At 40.1% G+C, this 12,105-nt stretch overlaps 2 long non-coding RNA genes across 20 annotated transcripts in view; one reads left to right on the forward strand and one right to left on the reverse strand.

The window, feature by feature from the left end:
* Nucleotides 1-6,194, reverse strand: part of LOC112532346 — a 37,549-nt gene extending 31,355 nt beyond the window's left edge. For 9 of the 19 annotated variants that reach the window (XR_003074965.3, XR_003074964.3, XR_005859548.2 and 6 more), the window contains exons 1-2: nt 5,975-6,194; nt 3,166-3,299 (exon numbers count right to left, since the gene is read on the reverse strand). This is a non-coding gene — a long non-coding RNA (uncharacterized LOC112532346). Of the gene's footprint in view, nt 1-3,165; nt 3,300-4,085 lie in introns of all 19 variants that reach the window. The other 10 variants (XR_003074968.3, XR_005859547.2, XR_003074970.3 and 7 more) reach the window with 10 other exon arrangements.
* Nucleotides 1,271-7,770, forward strand: LOC107053210. Its single transcript, XR_001466267.4, has 2 exons — nt 1,271-1,408; nt 6,802-7,770. It is a non-coding gene; the product is annotated as an uncharacterized LOC107053210 (long non-coding RNA).
* The last annotated feature ends 4,335 nt before the right edge of the window (nt 7,771-12,105 follow it).

Consider the following 12,105-nt stretch of genomic DNA (forward strand, 5'->3'; position numbering starts at 1 on the left):
CTAGGAAGCTGATTTACCTGGGTGGTATCTTAATCAATGTTTTGCCTTAACCATACATTTTATGCAATGGCTTCCTACCAATAAACATACCTGTGAATTATCTTCTCATTAGCTTTCCACAAAGGTATGTTCTTATTTGTAGCCAGGAGCTGAAGTACAGTACTAAAATGTTATTTTGTGATTCACAGTCTTCTGTGGTCAGAAACCCAGGGTATAAGGACTCCTGCAGCCCTGGGCTGAAGGCCAGAAGAAGCTGGCCAATTCCCCTCAACTCACCAGCCAAACTGGAATTGAAATGGTTTCAGGCAGATCCTAATTTAAAATTGCATTTACTTGTTTCATCAGCAGAATACTTCACTGAGAAGTGCTTTTCAAGTTGACTAAAATGTTCTGCATATTCAAAGCTTTTAGAACAAGACAATTTCGAGGTGGAAAACTGTTAAGAAAAATCTATTTTTTTTTTTCCTAATTTGATTAGCAAATGTTAAAAACAGGCAATAAGGAAAAAGATTGATTTCTACTTTTTTTTTTTTTTTTTTTTTTTTTTCTGTCCAGAAGCATTCATGGAATTTCATATAAATTTACAAGGAAGCTTACCTTGAAACTCCAATATTTTAAATAAAGCATAGAATCAAAAAGGTTGGAAAGATCAATAAGACCATCCAGTCTAAGAGTCAGCCCATGCCTCTGATAGCTATAGATCACGCCCCTCAGTGCCATATCAACCCTTTTCTTAAAAACCTTCAGGGACTCCAGCACCTCCCTGGGTAATCTGTTCTAAAGTCACACCACTCTTCCTGAGAATAATTTTTTCCTAATATCCAGCTTGAACCTCCCCTAGTGCAACTCAAGGCCGTTCCCTCTGTCTTATCACTGTTTCTCAGCAGAAGAGGCCGACTCCCACTTCACCACAACCTCACACAACAGCAGTGAAGTCTCCCCTGAGCCTCCTCTCCTCCAGACTGAACAATCCCAGCTCCCTCAGCCACTCCTTGTAATATCGTTAAATTCATATCATAGCATAAACCTTATATAAAAAGATTATAACATGCACAGAAATTGACACGTGGCTCTAGATTGAAGTGTTAGACCTGCACCTAGAGATGCCTAAGTCAGATACCGAGGAAAACAAGGTAATTGCTAGCTGAATGCAGCCAGCCTGAGGAGGACAGAGGTGTCCAAGAGTGGGCTGGCCTGAGAAGCACTGGCTGGGAAAGGCTATTTGTGCCAGGCCTTTTCCTCTTGTGCAACTTCTTCTGCTGTCCCAGCTGGTTTCAGTGCTGTGAGCACTCACAAGAGCCGCGCCTGCCTCCCCAGGAGCTGGTGACATACCATGCTCCACTGTCCGTAGAGCCTTTCTGCCTTTCTCCTGCCCTTCCCAATCCTGACTAGCAGATGGGGAACGGAGGTGAGTCATTAAAACACATTTGTCCATTTTCTTACCAATCCCACAGCAGGAAATAGGACTGGAACAATCTGTAATTTTTACTTTAACAGAGAGCAAGCTGTCTGTAGGAGGAACTGAAGTCTCCTTCTTGCCTTCAGTGGTGATTTAATTCTCTGTCTTGGGCTGTGTTTGATCTTGCCAAGGCTTGGGCTCCTTTCCTTTACCAGCTGCACAAGTCTGGCACCAGCCTGAGGCACCTCCCAAAAATTTGGCTCCACTGTCAAATGACTTCTCATGACCTCCTTTGCTTCGCTGACCTCTGGAGTACTTTGCAATCTCATTTTCCATTTAACTCAGCTGGGTGGGCTCTGTACTCTGTACTGCAAATAGAGATTGAAGGCTGGCTTTCCTCTGCTTGCATGACTTGATGCTTGGAAAAAGGTCATCAGTGCATCAAGAATGGTGGTAGTGAAGTGACTGCCTTTGATAAATCCACTGATTTTCTAAATAATGGTTTTCTTTTTCTTTATGGATGACAGTGGGCAAAATATAAAAATAATTGCACTGAGTGTATCACTCCTTAAGTGTTCAATATGTGAAGCCCACAGTGTCATGTCGTCAGAAAGCATCCCTGCTGCAAACCAATCCTTTCTAACATCATTCAGCGTCAGTGACCAGGAGATTTGACCCATAAATTGACTGCTTACTCTCAGAAATGTTTCTGTAACCTGGGAATCATTCATCTATAGTTTTGGCATAGAAGCAATTAATCGATCATATTCTGCTGAATAATTGTATTTATTGACCTTGATGAGACCATTATTTCCTTACCTCTTGCTAAGCTAATGTCATTATTTCGTTGCTTTCATGAAAAGACTTAATTCTTACTTTAGCTTTAAAATAGCTTTTTTTTCTCTATTGAAAAACTCTCCTATCTCATGTACTTTCTGTCCAACAGAAGATTTGAAACAGTACTTTTTACATATCAAGAAAAATATCATCCCTGTTTCTCAATGCTCAGTAAGAAAAATGGCCTTGTTAGGAAGGAGTAGTGACTGTGTGATAGATGATGGAGTTTCAGAGGTTGTTTAATACACAAACTTAACAGTAAACAAATTCAGTAAATAATGAGTAATTGATGTAGAGCATTTTTACTGGAGACAAGAAGCATGAAAATCAAGATGAATACATTGCTTCAATTTCACAGACAATGTAAATTAGAAACAGGCTGCATACATTGTTTTAACTCAGGGAATAAAATGTTATTATTGTCTAAAAACTAGATTTATTTTCAATAACGCTCAAACCCTGTTTTTCTTCCTGATAGCCATTTCCCTGAAATTTTCAGGAGTAGGGAGTAGCTATCTTAAATATAGGCATTTAATTTTGTTACTTTGTTGGCTGTGAGACAGCAAACAATAACGTTCTTGCTATTAATTGAGAGTTAGAGAAAAGATGCAATGGATCAACTCAGGCACCTCAAATCAATCTTCTAGCGTTTAACATTTGTTTTGGAAATGTAACTTTGCAAGTGATTGATAAGAGGAAAATTGGCTGCAGTGTTTTCTGCTGCATTGATTACAAGCATCCATCTTTTCATGCCCATGAGACTAATCTCAGTGTTTGGTGACTTTCCCGGAGGTACTTCTCCAGTGTACCAGCCCATACCCAAAGTTGTACCCAATTGACACTACTATGAAAGTGACAGTTCAGCATATTTTCCAAGGCAAGAAACAAGTAGGTGGAAGCCTCACTTCATTGTTGCTTTCAGAACTGACCTGATTTGTGGCTTCTTGTCTCTCTGCCTCTGTCTCCTGCCATTACTCAGCTCCACACTCCTTGCTGGATGACTGCTAAGTGCCAGCCCAAGGGTCTTCCCTCAGTCCCTCTGTGCCTTGAGACTGCAGAAGAACTCAAAAAAAAAAAAAAAAAAAAAAAAAAAAAAAGTGAAATCAGCTGAGATGAACCAAAAATGGCCCAAACGCACAAAGCACAAAGCAGCAACCACATTCTTAGAACGGGAAACATCTGCAGAATATCATGGTTTTGTAATTTTGCTATTGGTATTCCACATCATAACATCATGGACAGCACGGGTAAATAAAGGGCTAATACTCCAGTTCCATGGATTGACAACTTTCCAGATACCTGATTCTCAAAAGAGAAGAACTACGTATCCCAGAGGACCTCACAGTCAGAGAAGGAAGATACGTCATAGAAATCACGGGATTTGTCACGTGATCAGGCTCATGCTCTCTCTCTCTTGCTGCCTGGCAGAGGGGTGGGTGCACTTCCAAGCCATGCGCCTTCATCAAGTAGGCCTTTTGGTTTTGGAAACTTTCTCTCTCTTATTTTATTTGATTTATTACCCTTACTTTCAATTAGATTGTATTATATTGTGTTATCTTGCATTCCAATATCATAGATAGTAAAATAAGTTTTCCTCCTTAGATCGTTGCCACTGCTCCGTTCTTTTTCCCTCTCTGAGCCCAGCTCCTGTTCCCCTACCCCTTTCCCTTTTCCCTTCCCATTTTGGGGAGCCGGGGGGCCCATGAGCCCTGCCCCCCTGTCACAGTCATAGATCTGATCTAGATAACTCCATGACAAATAAGTACCCCCATGGACATAAAATGGGCAGCAGAAGAAGAGCACATCTCAACACACTGAGAAGAGCAAGGGAGTGTGAGGATGAGGTTACCCTGAAAGACAAACAAGCAAGGGGATGGAATTCCAAGCCTGAAAAAGAGAAAAGAGATAAAGCTTTGATTGTGAGCAAATAAAACCGGAAATCTAGTAAGGATTATAAAACATTTTTATTTAAATGTCAGTAGAGGAAAGAGCCCATAAGTCTGGTAAAATTAACTCACAGTTTGTACACTTTACTGTGCTGCTCTCCTTTGCAGGTGCATGAACCCAATTCCCATAGAGAAAAATCTTAAGGTGCAAAAGTACTGAGAATAGTCTTGGTCTGGATAAAAACAGGGGAAACAGCCAATCCTTGATTAGCCAGAAAATTTACAACAGAAATGACATGCAAATAATTAATGCATTATTTCTACTGAAGCAACAAAAGCAGGACACATAGAAGGATGATATATACTGATGCCTCCACATAGGGACTCTGAAACAGGACTCTAGTTCTCAGTTTTCTATTCAAAAAATATGTATGGGAAGCAAGGTTTTGTTGTTGCTGTCCTGAGACTTCTACATATAGGTTAGGCAATGGCTGTGCAGTCTTCTTCAAGAGTCGTCTTATTTACTAGCACTTCCCAGCTCCGCAGTGGATTGAGCATAACAGAGCTGAACAGATACCTATTCAAAATTGCACTTCATGGCAAACTGGCTAAAATTGTGTCTCCTGATCAAAAATGGGGCATGTAAAGCATTGTATGGGCAAGATAAAGCCCCAAAGGCTAAATATGAATGGCAAAATATTTAATGAAAATAAATAAGCTGGGTCATGTCTCACAAAATTAGCTGCATCCTACCGTCTGTTTAGCTCTAGACCCCTCTATCAGTGTGGCTATACTGCCTGATTGTAACAGAGGACTGACAGTATTGGTTTAAAATGAGAATATATTTTTCTGTAGTAAATGGAAACTAACTGGGAGGAACACCATTTCTACTCTCAGCCCAGGGATTTGTCTTGGCCACTAACATTAACTCATTCTTTTTCATGGGTGTGTGTGTTCCTGGCATATATGATAAGGTGTGTTGGTTTTGTCTGTTCTTTTAAAGATTGAAATGTCTTCCCTTGGTTTTGCACTTTTCAGTGGACTTAAACTTATGCTTTGGAATATGTTTTCCTCCATGTCCAAGGAACCAGGTATTCTCAGAAAGTCCTACATGGTATAGCAGGAGGTTTCAAGATCTGCTTAGCCCTGCTAACATCTTCAGTGACTTTCTAATGCATCTCAGCCTATGACTGGCCACCCCAGTCTGTGTTTTCTCAGAGACTGGACACTTTTTGTGAGGTTTCTTACATCATGCTGGTGTGCACACTTCCTGGTTCCTTTCCTCAAATGCTGTAGAAAATCCTTCTACAAACATCAAATCTCTTCCAGGCTTGCCTTCAATTTGCAGATGATGTGTGACACATCTGTGTGCTTGCCATTTGGAGATGAGGGGATGGCATTGCCAAGACCCCTTTTCGGCAATGTCAGGATGTCAGTTGTGCCAGTTAACATGGGCTTCCCACAAGTAAAGAGGCTAGACCTCCAGCAACATAGCCACAGCTGCTTCCTTTCCTCATAGTTTTTGACTGTAGAACCCTTTAAAATATTTGTTAGTGCCTGCAGTACATAAACTGCTGATACAATGTTTTAGCTTTTAAATCACATTGACACTAATATCAGTCTTAATAATTCATTAGTGGTTATACAGAAATATTCCCAAACATACACATCACCCAGAACAATTCATTTTTAATGCCATGAACAGAAAAACCTTTTCCCACACTGTGCTTAATTAAATGATGAAATGCACAGCAGCTGTTACCTTATGGAAACCAGATGTATAAAGGGGATAAAAAAGAGATTAGGATAGTTAAAAGAAAACAGGTTAGCACAATTTGTCCATACAGCTTACCACGTCTCAGCAGACACCAAACCCACAATGGAGCACACTGTGATGGTTTTGGTACTCCTCTCCCAGTCATCTGCTGCTCACCCAAGGACATGGGATAGTTCCTATGATCTTCTCCACCAGCTCTGGGAGCTGTGGGTGTGCTGAACCTTCCTGTAGCTGCTGCTGGAACAAAGCTATAGCACTTTGGGAGGAAATGGCCAAGGCATTTGAGCTGTGCTCTGAAGAGCAGATGCCCTTTGCTCTTTCTTTTTATTGTGTACATTCCAGTTCCAGTAACTGTCCCAGATTAAGACTGGAATACATGCGCACAAGGGTGCAAAGAGCACAACAGTCTCTGCAAAGCCAGATACTACCACGATCCCTCCACTCTAGGACTACTGATGAATGTTTATACTCATAGCCCTGACTGTTTATTAGCAGAAGCTGTCATTTTTTCATCTGAGATCACTTAGCTGAAGTGTTTTGCCAGTGAAATTCTGGCACCCCTCTTTGTGAGGAATACCAGACACAGCCAACTGCTTGCTGCATCTACATTTTTAAATAATTGACAGCTCCACTTTGTTAATTTGTAGAGAGACATTGATATATCTGGCAGTTCCTTGAGAGATGCCTCTGTGCTTGAACAGCAGCCACATCTGAGGAAAGGACAGACTTCTAGATGCAAGATTTTTACTTTTTAAAATACTGTTTCTTTTCCCAAACTCTCCACAGTCTACTTTAAGATTTCTAATGCTGTCCGTAATCATAAAGAAAATCCCAGCACCTTGTTTAAATTACTGAAATCCACTAGGGCCTTTCTATGATCTGTCTTTGTTTCTTTTTTTGAGGAAAACCTGGTTGAGAGGAACTGGAGCGAGAGAGCAACTGGATGGGGAGCAGCAATATTGACAAGAAGGCTGGAGACAAGTTTTGTGAACAGCAGCTCAGGAGGCCTAGGATATTTTGCTGTTTCCTAAGGAAAGACGCTCTCTATGCCTGCCTTTTCTCTTCTGGGTTCTTGTGCCCTACCAGACTCTTGCTCAAAGGTTGTCATACAATTCAGCTGTGCCTGACAGCCAGCACTGTCACAGCTATTGTGGTGGCTCTGAGACTGAAATTCAACCTCCAGATGTAGCTGGGAGTTAGTTCATCAGTGTCAGGGAAGACTGGAGCCAGCTGAAGGACTTGAACGCAGGCCCAATGAGCTGGCCACATGGAAAAGCCAAGCAGCTACATACTGTAATCCTGAACAGCCCATTCAACGGTCAGATATCCAGATAGCTTGCTGGGCTCCAGGGCAACAAACAAAAGCAATGATGAAAACACAGAAATTTTGCAGATCAGTAGATGCATTTCATACTCCTGAAAATTGGACCACTTGGATTAAGCTGCCTAACTCAATTATTTTTAGGGAAAGAAGGGGAAAAATAACCTTGAAGTCTGTAGTTTGTTATCACATCCTAAGACCTTTCTTGGATTTTTGATCAGATGGAACGGATATGGTCAAGAGGGAATGTCATTCTTTGGTGGGTCTTTCTGTAGTCTTACATAACAGATTAATAAATTTACTTGGCTTGTTCTGTTGACTAGAGAACAGTGACTTTTTTTTGGAAGAAACATTTTTCCTCTGAAAAATGCTTATTTAATTCTACCAAATTTCTCTGTATTCTGGCTGATACATATATTTTTTTTTTTTTGGCCAAAAACATTCAAACATTTCAGAAGAGCTTAAATATTTTGATTTTTCATTAAAATGAAGTGCTTTGTTTCATGCTGTACCCAGAACCTTTTAAAAATAAATTTTATAAAAGCTTTTATTCATCTCTCAAATTCATTTTTGGTGGTGGTTTTACAATGACTCAATTCACTGAATCTTCTTCAACTCTTTTTTTTTTTTTTTTCCCTATCAAAATGAAAAGCTTATTGTCTTAGCATTTCTGCTATTCAGGCAGTCAGAGACAATTATTCGTCCTCTTTACTGCAGTGTTAGAAATGCCTTATTAGTGTGATTTGCAGCTATGAAGCACCAACACAACCTAAACCAGATGGATCACAAGAGGAGAGTTCAAAGGCAAAGTGGTAACACTCAAAACAGGGAGCTTATGATCACTGCATAGGCACTGTGCTCTGAACAGGAGTGCCTATGCTCTAAGGTTTTCCTGGAGTTGAGTCTACTTTTACCTGCATGAGATGGCTTGCATGTCTTGAACTTCTTTTATCTCATTAAATATCTTGTACACAAAGGTTTTTTTAATGCTGTCTTGGCTATACTTCTCATGCCAGCAGAGGCAACCTCTCACCTGTTAAATGGGGTCAAGCTACCGCTTCCTTTTAGTGCTTCCATATTGAAATTCAGCAATTTGGAGATAAAGGCTCTGATCAGCAGCTTACAGAGCAAGGCTCACTTTCATAAGACTTAATCTGAACAGATCTGCATTTTTTGATCTTCAATGGCACAACTTCAGCAGAAGGAAACAAGTATGACATTGCAATGCTTAAATGAGCATCACTTAATGCTATAGTCACTCTTATTGATCACTTCTATCCAACCCATATTCAACACACTCTTGCCTAATGAGTGCCAGAAACAGACCAAATTTGTGCAGCAGTCACTGTACCAAGTACAAACACAAGTGTGTCTCCACACCACATAACATCTCCTGACTACGGATGTAAGTCTGAAGGCTCAACTCACCTTTTTAGCCAAAGCATTGTACAAGGAGCTTGAGTTCGGCCACTAGCTACCACAATTCCCAGCTCTTTCTCTGCATCACTCTGTGCTACGACAAACAACGCCAACACTGTGCTAAGATGGAGTGCCATACTGAAGAAGAAAGTCTCTATAACATGCACGTCCCTTGACTACTAGTCTTTGAGTAAACTGGAATTTAAGGTTTCAGGCCTTTAATTAAAGATAGGAAACTACATTTGCCCAAGATCTGATCTTGTTTATTTCATTGACTAGGTCATAAAGACTCTGAAAAACTAAAGTATAGGGGGAAGAAAATTAATGTACTTTCCAGGGTCTAAGGACCTCACATCAGTACAGAAATAATTAGAAGGTGAATTCACACCCTCTACAAATCTCTATCGAATTAAATTGGAAAATTCTCGTTTCCCTCACTTTAATAAATCTGTCTTAGTCCCTGTGAACTGGCATTATGCACTTTACTACTGTTTAATTCCCTCTTGATTCACACCTCAGCCTTTTCCCAGTGTTTTCTTCAGGTAGGCCAACAAGCCCACAGTGATGATGCCAGCTGTCTCCACTTCAATATTGACTTAATATTTACATTTATATGAGTCACTCGGGACATTCATTTATCATTGACGACATAAAACTCACCCACATTTAAAGGCCAGCCCATTCTCAGGTAGCATTTTCAAAACTCCTGACATCTAATTATTTAGACTTGTGGTTTAACCTACAGGACTACTGCATTAGTGGTGGGCAATTTGCCATCAATGGGGATAAAAGCATCACCTACTTGCCTCTTCTATCTGTCAGCTCCTGTATTTGCTTGATATTAACTTCAGTGCTATATCTTTATGCTTGGCTTCATCCACTGCGGCTAACCCAGTGGGATTAACAGCGTGAAGTCATTCAATGCTGCAGTCAGCCGCAAACTGAAGAACCAGCCCCAGCTTCCTGTCTTCACACAGCCTCGGGAAGGCGGGATGCTTCTCCAGCCAACCTGGGCAGGAGCTCACTGAAAAGTACTTGTATCCACCTACCTCAAGAGCACAGAGCTCAAAGCATGTGGGGCATTTCACTGAGAAGCAGGGAGGGCTAAACTCTTCTTTCTCCATGAAATTCAGGACAAGGAAGCCAAAATACAATCTTCTTGTAGGAATTTTCTCTTCACCCAGCTTTTGTTTTGCTCACCAACAGTAGAGGGTACTGGATAACAGGTTCATCTAATACAGGAACTCTAGTTTTTCCAGAACACGCTCCCAAACTCCAGCCATTTGTGGCTAAAGGATTTTCTGAGCCAGAAGAAATGTCATTTTATTAAGAGCCCTTGATGGACTTTGCTTCCACAAGTATACAATGCAGGAAGTTTCTAAACTTTTAAAAATACAGTATACAAGCACATCTATGCATATATATATATATATGCATATATATATAATATGCATATATAATATTTTATAAATATAATATGCATATATATATGATATGCATATATAATATTATATATATATATTTACATAGATACATTAGTTTGGAGGCAACTTGTTTCATTGATAAGCAAAATGATTATTGGAACAGCTTTACGTTAGAAGCCAACTGGTTAGATAAGCAAAATGAATCCAATTAAAAGTCTGTTTTTCTTCTTTGCAACATAGACACCACCATGAGCTAAGCATTTTCATCAGCAATGAACAAGAGCCTGCATGGCGCACTTGTAAAAAATCTGCACCAGTGGAAGTGATCCACTGTGTTAATGAATGTCAACACATTTTCTGCATGGAAAAATTCAGTACCACACCTCTGCTTCATACACGCTTCCATGTCAGACACCGTTTTGTCAGACTGTCCCTCTGCTGCCATCTGTCACATGGCAACAACATGTAAGAGAGGCTCAACCTTTACTGCCATACCATCAACATCCACCTCTGACGTTATGGTCCAACAGATTAAAAATAAGAGGCATTATTTTTGGAGCAGCCCTTGCACATGCTTCCTCTCCCCTCAAGCTCATCTGTTCTTCTAGAGCGATCTATTTATTTTGTCCTTCGTGAAAGCTCACAATGCCACATTCTGAACTCTTTCAAAAAATAAAGTGTACATGAAAGATTTGGCAGGTGCACATGGAAGATTATACAAGAACATAATGCTGCAATTACTTTAAATACTTAAAAAGCTCTTATGGATGGCTAGGAGTAGGCTTGAGGCTTAAGAAGATTTCTTTAATTCTGTGAAATCTAAGTTTTGACCGCTTCACAAGTTACAACCCTTTGCAAAGATGCAGCTATAATTGCATAAAACCTGCTAATATAAATACAAATAGATAACCCATAACAATTTCTATTTCCTTCGGAATTCCAAACTACTTTCCCTATTAATTTTAGCAACGTGCCAGACTGAAGCATCTGGTACAAAATAAGCAACTTCTGTGTACTTTCCAAAACATCCCACAGATACTTTAATGTTGAGTTAGTCAATCTCTGATTATTAGCATAGGAAAGACTAGCATACTCTGAAGCACCTCAGCAAGAACCAACCAAACCTGAGAGAAAAGCCAGCTTTAAAATCCTTTGGCAATGAAATATAGCAGTTTGCATTAGAAACCATAAATTACCTTCGCGTTTATGGGCAACTATTCCCACTGGCCAAGTTCTTAATTTTTGTCACTTGCCACAGAAAGACTTTGAACCTGTGTTAAATGGTTTTACAATAACAGGGCAGGATCGTAAGCAGCAAGATGCAAAATAAGGAATTTATCCTCAGATGCTTTCTCATTTTGATGGGTTGCCTTTGATCCCAGGAAGACTGGATTGATGCTTTCAAGTCAGTCCTAGCAGTGGGTGGATCACCTCAGGAGCCACTGGAGAACAAAGTACATTCCGAAGACAGAAATTGTAGAACCTGGCTTAAAGTTCTGAGCTACAATTTGAGGACTTGACCAAAAAAAGAATCCTGACCCTTGAGCCAAGCCATCTGACAACCACAGAATCTGGGACAACATTCAGCTCACTTCCTTTTTTTTTTTTTTTTTTTTTTGTTAATATCTCTTTGTCCAGCCTCCAGCTTTCTCCTGGAGAGATCACCAGGTTGGCTCTTCAGCAGCCACTGTCAAACAGAGTTATTCCCTGAACTGTACTCTGTTTTGCCTGTGCTTTGCGAAAATGGCAGGAACTATTTAACATTTATGAGAATGCAACAGAGAAAAGATTCCGACACTCTGCTCTTCAGGGTAGCTTAAGTACTGACAGTGATTTTACAATGCTGAAATACTTGAGGAATCGGAAGACAAAAAAGTGAGAAAACCATTTGGAACACCTAAAATAAAAGAAAGAGAAGGAAACGAAAGAAGTTAAAGACTTATTTTTCCTTTGGTGAAAGCCAACAGGGAATTCTTTAAATTCTTCAATCTACACTGAGCTACATTGCCTGGAACTAAATGTGAAACCAAACAAGTACATGC

Source organism: Gallus gallus, chromosome 4 (assembly GCF_016699485.2).
Source record: "Gallus gallus isolate bGalGal1 chromosome 4, bGalGal1.mat.broiler.GRCg7b, whole genome shotgun sequence".
Classification (NCBI taxonomy): Eukaryota; Metazoa; Chordata; class Aves; order Galliformes; family Phasianidae; genus Gallus; species Gallus gallus.